The sequence below is a fragment of the Orycteropus afer genome, unplaced genomic scaffold, assembly GCF_000298275.1.
Source record: "Orycteropus afer afer isolate SDZICR_OR568_19922 unplaced genomic scaffold, OryAfe1.0 scaffold00224, whole genome shotgun sequence".
Classification (NCBI taxonomy): Eukaryota; Metazoa; Chordata; class Mammalia; order Tubulidentata; family Orycteropodidae; genus Orycteropus; species Orycteropus afer.
In genome coordinates this window covers 875,273-886,283 of record NW_006921811.1, presented here as the reverse complement: position 1 = coordinate 886,283, position 11,011 = coordinate 875,273, and positions in this window count along the sequence as shown.

Below are 11,011 nucleotides of genomic sequence, written 5' to 3'. Positions count from 1 at the left end.
TCCGAGGAGTGGCTGGTGGGCTTTGAACCACCAGCCTTCTGGTGAGCAGTCAAGTGCCTTAGGCACTATGCTACCAGAGCTCTATGGTACTCACTTACTCATCCATCTTCCATCTATACCCTGCTATGGGCTGTGATCTCCCAGGATGGAACACACCCATTCCTGACTGGCTACCCCTTTCTATATTTAAGGGAAGTTAGCGATATCAAATTGCAATCCATTTACCTGCCACATCTTGCTGTGTATCTTAGTTCTCTAGTGCTGCTATAACAAAAGTACCACAAGTGAATGGTTTAACAAACAGAAATTTATTCTCTTACACTTTAGGAGGCTATAAATCCAAGTTGAAAGTGCTAGCTCTAGGGGAAGACTTTTTCTCTGTGTGTCTGTTGTTCCTAGGAGGACTCCAGAGCAGGAACCCTGGGCCCAAAGGACAGCTTTACTCCTGGCTCCTCTTGCTTGGTGATGATAGGTCTCCCTTTTCTACTCACTTGCCTCTCCTTTTATCTCTTATAAGATAAAAGGTGTTTCAAGCCACACACCAGGGAAGCTCCTCTTATATCACATCAGGGTGTGGTGGGACTAAGGGTGTTGCAATCCATCCCTAAACCTCTTACACCTGACTGGTTTATCACATCAGATCACATCGTGAGATATCATTATGTATCTGCCACATAACTTCGAAACCACTGAGAATCATGGCCCAGACAAGTTGACACAAATTTTAAGGGATCTACTACCAAGAAGAAAGAATAGCTAGGAGCAGAGCATGACCTTTGGACCTAGGGTTCCTGCGCTGGGACCCTCCAGGAGCAAGAAACACAGAGAGAAAATTTCCTCTAGAGCTGGCACTCTGAATTTTGACTTCCAGCCTCTTAAACAGTAACAGAATAATTCTGTTTGTTAAAGTCATCCACTTATGCTCTTTTTGTTATAACAGCACTAGAGAACTAAGACGCTGAGCCTGTTGTTGCTGCTAGGTGCTGTCCAGTTGGTTCTGACTCATAACAACCCTGTGTACAACAGAGTGAAACACCTCATGGTCACCTGCAACCCTCACAGTCTTTGCTATACTTGAGCCTATCATTGCAAACACTGTGTCAATCCAACTTCTTAAGGGTCTTCCCCTTGAAGCAACAGTCACAAAATCAGATGTTGTATTACACTGGGCAAATCTGCTGCAAAAACCTCTTCAAAGTTTTGAAGAGAAAAGATGTTAGTTGATTGTGGATCCAAGTGTTATGAAATCTTTGACAACTTCAATCTTTTCTGCATTTATCTGGAGGCTGCTTGTTGGTCCAGTTGTGAGGACTTTTGTTTTCTTTATGTTGAGGTGTAATCCATACTGCAGACAGTAGTAGTCTTTAATCTTCATCAGTAAGTGCTTCTTCATGTCATCTTCACTTTCAGCAAGCAAGGTTGTGTCATCTGCATATTGCAGGATGTCAATGAGTCTTCCTCCAATCCTGATGTTGTGTTCTTCTTCATATAGGCCAGCTTCTTGGATGATTTGCTCAGCATACAGATTGAATAAGTGTGGTGAAAGGATGCAACCCTGATGCACACTCCTCCTGATTTAAAACCATGCAATATCCCCTTGTTCTGATTGAATAACAGCCTCCTGGTATGTGTAAAATTTCCTTAATGAGCAAATGAAGTGTTCTGGAATTCCCATCCTTCACAACGCTATCCCTAATTTTTTATGGTCCTCACAGTAAAATGTTTTTCAATAGTCAATAAAATACTAGTAAACATCTTTCTGATATTCTTTGCTTTCAGCCAAGATCCATCTGACACCAGCAATGATACCCTTCATTCCACATCCTCTTCTGAATCCAGCTTGGATTTCTGTCAGTTCCCTGTCAATATACTACTGCAACCTTTTTTGAATTATCTTCAACAAAATTTTACTTGTATTTGATTATAATGATATTGTTAGATAATTTCCACATTCTATTGGAATGGGTAAAAATATGGATCTCCTCCAGTCACTTGGCCAGACAGCTGTCTTCCAAATTACTTGGCATAGAAGAGTAAGGGCCTCTAATATGGCATCCATTTGTTGAAACATCTCAGTGGGTATTTGGGTTATCTAGTGCTGCTCTAACAGAAAATACTACAAGTGGATGGCTTTAACAAATAGGGATTTATTCTCTTACCATTTAGGAGGTTAGAAGTCTGAGTTCAAATTGCTAGCCCTAGGGGCTGGGTGACAGCTCCTCCACCTTGGGCTTCAGCTCTGTCTGTTGCTTCTGGCCCCTTGGAGCTGGAGGTGTCTCTTAACTCAGACTGAGGCTGACAAACCCAAGGCTGACAAGTACAATGGCACAGTTCCAAAATTATCCAGCAACATGGCAGGCCACTGGTATAAGTCCAGAAACAGTGCCAAGATTGGCTGGAATGTGGCAGGCTGCTGAATTAAGACTCAGCTACATGCAGGGTCCAAGCACACCAAAAAGCTCAAGACCTTCCTCAAAGCTCCTTCCTATATAATGGAAGCAGACCACATCCCTAAGACAGCTACTCAGCTGCTCAGAGTAGATTTCACCATGGAGTTGATTACCAGTCTCATCATGGGGAATAACAAATCCAGCTGCCCAGCCAGTCAAAACCAGGCCCACCCAAATTGGCACACAACCTTAACTACCACAATGGGCTTCCATCAGTTCCTGAGCCTTTTTTTTTTTGCCAGTTCCTTCAGTGCAGCTTTGACTTCTTCCTTTAATATCATTGGTTCTTGATCATATGCAACCTCCTGAAAGAGTTGAACATCGATCAATTTTATTTTTTTGGTACAGTGACACTGTATTCCTTCCATCTTCTTTTTTTCCCTTTCATCTTCTTTTGATGCTTCCTATATCATTCAGTATTTTGCCCATAGACTCTTTCAATACTACAACTGAAGGCTTGAATTTTGCCTTCAGTGCTTTCAGCTTGAGAAATGCTGAGCATGTTCTTCCTCTTTGGTTTTCTAACTCCAGGTCTTTGCACATTTCATTATAATAATTGATTGTCTTTTTTAGCTGCTCTTTGGAATCTTTTGTTCAGCTCTTTTATCTTGTCATTTCTTCCATTTGCTTTAGCTACTCTCTCTTCAATAGCAAGTTTCAGAGTCTCTTCTGACATCCATTTTGGTGTTTTCTTCCTTTCCTGCCTTTTTTTAATGACCTTTTGCTTTCTTCATCTATGATATTCTTAATGTTATCCCACAGTTCCTCTGGTTTTTGGTCATTGGTGTTCAATGTGTCAAATCTGTTCTTCAGATGGCTTCTAAATTCAGGTGGGATATAATCAAGGTCATATTTTAGCTCTCATGGACTTGTTTTAATTGTCTTCAGCTTCAACTTGAATTTACATATGAGCAACTGATCATCTGTTCCACAGTCAGCTCCTGGCCTTTTTTTAGCTGAAGATATTGAGCTTCTCCATCACCTCTTTCCACAGATGTAGTTGATTTGATTCCTGTGTATTCCCTCTGGTGAGATCCTCTTGTATAACCACAATTTATGTTGTAAAAGAAGTATTTTCAATGAATAAGTCATTGGTCTTGCAAAATTCTATCTTGTGATCTGTGACACCATTTCTATCATCAAGGCCATTGTGGCAGTTAAATTTGTATGTCGCCTTGGCTGAGCCTGGTTGAGTGTCTGGGCAGCTGGTGGTAATTATTCCTCATGATGAGACTGGAAATCAACTCCATGGTGGAATCTACCACAAGCAGCTGAGTAGCTGCCTTCGGAATGTGGTCTGCTTCCTGTATATAAGGAGAAGCCCTGGGGATAGTCTCTAGCTTATGGCATGCTTGGACCCTACATGTAGCCAAGTTGTTGTTCAGCAGCTTTCCATGCTCTGGCAACCTTGGGACTTACAATAGACTTGAATTAATGGCCTGCCTTGTGGTTTGGTAACATCAGGACTGTGCCATTTTATTTGTCGATCTTGGGTTTGTTAGCCTCAGCAGCCAGTAGCTGCCTGAGTGAAGATGGCCTCTAGCTTCAATGGGCAGGGAGGAAGAGGCAGAGCTGAAACCCAAGGTTGAAGGGCTTTCACCCATCCCCTAGAGCCTGGCATTTTGAACTCGGACTTCTGGCCTCCTGAAGTGTAAGAGAATAAATTCTCATTCATTCAAGCCATCCCATTTGTGGTATATTCTTGTCAGAGCAGCACTAGGTAACCAGAACAGCTATATTTCCCAACTACCAGTGATATCAACACATCTCAATCAGGTTTGGTCAACTTCAGACTGCAGCCATTGGTAAAAATCTTGAATTTCCTTGTCTTTGGCTTTGGTTGTTGGTGTGTAAATTTGAATAATAGTAGTATTAACTGATTTTCCTTGTAGACATATGGATATTATCCTATCACTGACAGCATTGTATATCAGGATAAATCTTGAAACATCCTTTGTGACAATGAATGCGACTCCAATCCTCTTTGATTTGTCATTCCTGGCATAGTAGATCATATGATTGTCTGATTTGGAATGGCCAATGCCTGTCAATTTCAGATCACTAATGCCTAGGATAACAATCTTTATGTGTTCCATTTCATTTTTGACAATTTCCAATATCTGATGGAATAGTGCATAAAGCATTTGACTGTTAACCAGAAGGCTGGAGGTTCAAACCCACCAGCCACTCCTCAGAAGGAAGATTGAGCAATCTACTTCTGTAGAGATACTGCCTTGGAAATCCAAAGAGAGGTGTCTATGATTAAGGGTCAACTTTATGGCAATGAGTTTGGTATTTTTCAGATCCAATTTTCCTACATTCGTACTTCATAGATATCACGTTCTAAGTATTAATACATATTTGTATCTGTTTCTTCCCATTTTGACTTTTGCCCCATCACCAGCTGGAGGTCCTGAAAGCTTTACTTCATCCAGATCATTAAGGGCGACTCCACTTTGAGGAGGCAACACTTCCCCAGTGATAGTTTGAGTCCCTTCTAACCTGAGGGACTCATCTTCTGGCCTATATCAGGCAATGTTTCAGGACTCTTCAGAAAGTTTTCCAGTAATATATCAGTGTTTCACTACTATTCATAAGGTTTTCACTGGCCAGTTCTTTGAGAAATGGATGGCCTTTTCCTTCTTCCCAGTCTGTCTTAGCCTGTAAACTCTGCTAAAACCTGTCTGCCATGTGTGACCCTGCTGGCATTGAAATACTGGTGGCATAATCTCCAGTCTCACAGCAATGCATATACCACCACAGTATGACAAACTGACACACAAATGATGGGTGTATAGATTATAAATTATATAAGGATTATTTTTCTAAGCCACTTGAAAGCAGGTTACATACATACTGCCCTTCACCACTTAATACCTCCATGTGTAATTCCTAAGAATATTTTCTTACACAACGACAATACCATTGAATCTAGGACATTTAGTATTATTTAACACTTTCATCTTCTTTGCAATCCAAATACCCCAGTTCATCAATAGCCCCAATAATGTCCCTTAAATGTTGTTTCCTCTAGTATAACATCTGCTCCATAAATTTGCACCCATAGCACAATTTAAAAAAAAAAGCAGGGTGAGAATGGTTGCACAACTTGAAGAATGTAACCAACGGCACTGAAATTGTTGAATTGGTGTGTGTTTGTTTTTGTATATTCTCAACAACAACAATAACAAAATTAAATTAATAATAAAAAAAGAAACTTTTTCAGTTAGCTCCCTGGCCAACTGACTGGAAGAGATACATATGTGTCCCCGTTCCAGAGAAAGTGAGCCAACAAAATATGGAAATAGTTGAATATCATAAATATCAGAAACAAGCAAAATTACTGAAAAAAAAAAAATGGTTGTAGCAGTACATTGACAGGGAACTGTCAGAAATTCAAGCTGGACATGGAATGTGGTATATCATTGCTGATGTCAGATGGATCTTAGCTGAAAGCAGCAAATACCAGAAAGATGCTTACCTCTGTTTTGTTGACAGTGCAAGGACATTTGATTGTGTGGATCATAAAAAATTATGGCTATGATAGTGAAGAATAGGAGTTCCAGAACATTTAATTGTGGTTATGAGGAACCTGTACATAGACCAAAAGACAGGCATTAAAACAGAACAAGGGGATACTGCATGGTTTAAAATCAGGATGCATGTGTGTCAGTGTTGTATCATTTCACACTACTCATCCAATCTGTATGCTGACCAAATAATATGAGAAGCTGGACTATATGACAAAGAATGCTACATTAGAATTGGAGGAAGGCTCATTTACAACTTGTGATATACAGATGACACAATCTTGTTTGCTGAAAGTGAAGAAGAGTTAAAGCAATTATTGATGAAGATCAAAGACTACAGTACAGTTTTCAATATTAATTACACCTCAATATAAAGAGAATAAAAATCCTCACAACTGGACCAATAAGCAGCATCATGATAAATGGAGAACATATTGGAATTGTGAAGGATTTCATTTTGCTTTGGATTCACAATCAATGCCCATGGAAGCAGCAGTCAAGGAATCAAAGGACATATTGCACTGGAAAAATCTATTGCAAATGACTTCTTTAAAGTGTTAAAGAGCAAAGACATCACATTGAAGATTAAGGTGCACTCAATCCAAGCCATGGTATTCTCAATAGTCTCATGTGCATGTGAAAACTGGACAATGAATAATTGATGCATTTGAATTACGGTGTTGGCGAAGAATATTGATCATACCATGGATTGTCAGAAGAACAAACAAACCTGTCTTGGAAGAAGTACAGCCAGAATTCTCTTTTACAAGGGAGCATGGCCAAACTTCCTCTCGCATATCAAGTTATCAGGAAGGACCAGTGCTTGGAAAAGGATACTATGCTTTGTAAAGTAGATGGTCATCGAAAAGGAGGGTGGGTAGACATAGTGGTTGCAACAATGGGGTGAAGCATAGAAGATTGTGAAGATGGTACAGGAATTTGGCAACTTTTTGTTGTGTGGTACATAGCTTCCCTTTGAGGAGGAGCTGACCCAAGGCCTCTTAATGGCAACAACAGCATTCTATTGTAATGATGAAATGGGACCTGGTGTGCTGGGGAGAAGTCAGGCTGGTGATGGAAGGAAATTTGCTCTTTAACCAGAGAGACACCCTGAGAAAGGCAGGGGACTAACAGAGGAGAGGACAGGGGACTAGGAAACTTCAGTGAGAGTGAACAGGAGAATGATACACTTACAGGAGATTCAGCTGCAGGCAAAGGCACATCATATCCCACTTGGGCCACCTTCTCACTGGTTGACTGAAAAACATCACCTTTGGAGTTTACCTAATCTTCTGTAAAACAATGCAATCTATGCATCTCACAGCATTTTCTTGTGTTTCAGATGTATATTAGGTATAAGCAAACACACTAATTAACATCATAAATGTGCTCATTTAATGCTCTCTGTCCTTACTCCACTTCCTTTTGTGGGGTTCAGATGTTGTCATGGAAACTCATCTCTCTGCTTTCACAGAGGACCCTTGAAAAGTTTTGCAATTCCTCTAACCAAAGGAAACCCACTGCTGTCACATAGACTCCAACTCACAGTGACCCTATAGGACAGAGTAGAACTGCCCAATAGGGTTTACAAAACTATAAATCCTCAATTACTCTAAAAGTTCTTTTTTTTTAATCTGAAAAGAGAAATTCTAACAGCAAAAATGTACTACATATACTACAAGCAAATCAAGGGCAGGGTCAAAGCTGATTCTGAATTCAACTAAGAAGTCTCTGAGATTCTTACGTTTCAAAATTGTTTTCATTATTTTTGGCAAATTAAATGTAACAAAACTAATGATTTTGTATAATGGTAATGATATCCTTATTTTATTATTGTTGTTCAAACACAGTAATAATTATTACTTTCAACAATGAATTCCTAGTGTTGGCTAGGCACTCTGTATTTGCTAGATGCTTTACAGTCTTCATTTCTAATCCTCTCAGTGGTGCTCTCTCCATTGTACAGATAAAGACACTGACGTTCCAAGTGTCAATGGGATCTGCCCAAGGTCTAATTTTTAAATTGTGATTTAGGTGAAAGTTTATAAAGCACATTGATTTTCCATTCAACAACTCATAGACATTTCATTTTGTGACATTCTTTGCAATTCCCAGAAAGTAACAGCGCTCTTCCCACTTCTTCCCGATATTTACCATTTCCCTTTGTCCTTCTTTCCTATCCCTTCCTGCATTCTGACCATTCTCTTGGGCAAACTACTGCCCTTTTGATCTTTCACAGTAAATTGTTCTACTGAGTGTGTACCTTCCTGGTATTACTGTTCACTGTATAGGCCTGCCTATCATATGGCTGAAAGGTGAGCCAACGAGGTGACTTCAGTTCCAGGCTTAAAGGGTGACTAAGGGCCATAGTCTTGGGTCCTCCACCAGTCTCCATAGATAGCAAGCCTGGGCTTTTTAATAATTTTTATTTTGGTTTATATTTTTCTCCCAATATATCTGGGACTTCCTATTGGGATCCCTTTTAGAGTGGGCAGCAGTGATAGCCAGGCATCACCTAATTGTGGTCTCAGCATTGTGGATGCAGGTTCATGTGGTACGTTAGTCCTTTGGACTAATTGTTTCCTCGCTTCTTTGATTGTCTTCACTCTTCTTTACTCCAGATGGGGAGAGACCAATAGTTGCACCTTAGATGGCCACTCACAAGTTTTTGAGACCACAGTCCTGCTCATCAAATTAAGATGTACAACAAACATATCTTTGCAGACTCTGTTATGCCAATTTACTTTAATGTCCTCTGAGATGATGGTTCTGAGTCCCATGATAAGTGTCTCATTCCCTCAAGGTGTTTGGTTATGACTAAGGAGTTTTCATAACTTCTGTGTGTTCTATATTCATGGATGTATTTACAGCACATGTAAATACATATGTAGAAATAACCCTCGTCAAACCTATGTATATTCATTGTTGTAGGCTCATTTGGCTTCGAATCCCCTGCTCAGCTTTAGTGTCTCCCTCTATACCCACTCATAGATTATTGTCAGTATTGTTATTGTGGGATTGTGTGTGAATAGTATTGACCTTTGTTGCATTTAACTGTTGTGCTCCTTTCAGTGTCTTCCTCTGTCTCAATCATTTTTTTTTTTGCTGACTTCCTCTTTATTGTATATTGACTTTCTATTTCTGGAAGTAGCAAAGTCAAGCTGTAAGCTTACTTTGTCTTCAAAACATTTAAACTTTTGATTAATGACTGTAAGGTACTCCAAATGAGTTCTTGACAATGGCTTCAATGTGCTGCAAATTCGGCATTTCCCATGTGCTTCTGAACTTGGCTTAGCAGAGAATCATATGTAATCAATCAAGTAATTTAGGCAGAGATAGTTACTGCTCCCAAGTGTTCCACATCCTCCCTTTCACTACCCACTCTCTCTTGATGTTAATTTAAAGCCAAGTGACTCTTTCTAGCCAGAGATTTATAAGGAGAGTGACAGATATAACTTCCAGATTGAGGCAGTTAAAAGCCAGACTGTTTCTTTCCAATCTCTTTCCTTACACCTAGAAGGCACATGTTAAGATGACCATGTTATAAGATGAAAGGAGTTTGGATGCCTGAGTCACTGGATGGATGGAAATCCCAGGGTAACCACATCAGACTTTAGAAATCAAAATCTGTTATACTAAGCCATCACGATTATAAGATTTATTTGTTACTGCAACATAATATAACCCACACAGACTAATGAAATAGTGAGTGCTTTTTACTGAAGAGATCAGTTGTTAAGTGAAGTGCTTGTACTTAACCCTAAACTAAAGGCTGGCTGTTCAAACCCACATAGCTATTATGCAGTGGGAGAAAATCCCAGTGATTTGTCCCCATAAAAATTACTATTGTTAACACACAAAGAGCAGGAGACAAATCAGGTGACTGGGAATTCATGAAAATGAAACACTCATGTGCATCAAAACACTTCACCAAAAGTGGAAAAAAGAGACCTACAGACTAGCCAAAGAGAGAGAGAGAGAGAGAGAGAGAGAGAAAATTGGCAAAGACATAATGGACAAGGAATTAATCTCTGAAATTTATAGTAAACTTCAATACCTCAACATCAAAATCACAAGCAATTCAATTAAAAAAAAAAAAATGGGCAGAAGATGTGGACTCTTTACCAAAGAAGACATTCAGTTGGCCAACACATACATGAAGGAATGCTGGTGATCATTAGCCATTAGATAGATGCAAATCAAAACAGCAATAAGATCTCATCTCATCTTAGCAATAATAAGTTCAAAAAAAAAAAAAAAAAAAAAGCAGAAAGAAACCAATGCTTCAAAGGTGTGGATACTGGAACCCTCATACACTGATGGTGTGATTGTAATATGGTACAACCCCTGTGGAAACCAATATGGTGCTTCTTTAAAAGTTGGAAATAGAGATGCCATATGATCCAGCGATCCCACTACTAGGTATATATCCTAGAGAAATAAGAGCCATGACACAAAAAGATATATACACACCCAAACTCATTGCAGCATTAGTCACAGCAGCCAAAAGATGATAAACAACTAACAACAAACCCTTTAACATACACAGTATTACATTACCTATAATAACATACACAATATTGCATTACCTATAATAACAAAGATGATAAACAACTAACAACAAACACTTTAACATATACAATATTGCATTACCTATAATAACAAACAGTAATCTATGGGCGGATACATATGTAGAGAGGGTAAATGATCAGAGATGTCTAGAAAAAGGGGAATATACCCCGACCATATGTAAGTTTGACAGATGATGTTTCTACATACATATTTGTATGTGTTATACCAATGTCCATGTACATAAGAGAGCTAATGGGCAAAATCATGACAACTTCTTAGTCACAGCCAAACACCCTGAGAGAGTAAGTCACTGGATCCATGGGCTCGGGACCATGGTGGTGGGAGACATCAAGCTCAATTGGCATAACAAATTACAGAAAAAGGAAATTACAGAAAAAGGAGCTCTGATAGTGTAGTGCCTAAGGCACTTGACTGCTAATCAGAAGGCTGGTGGTTCAA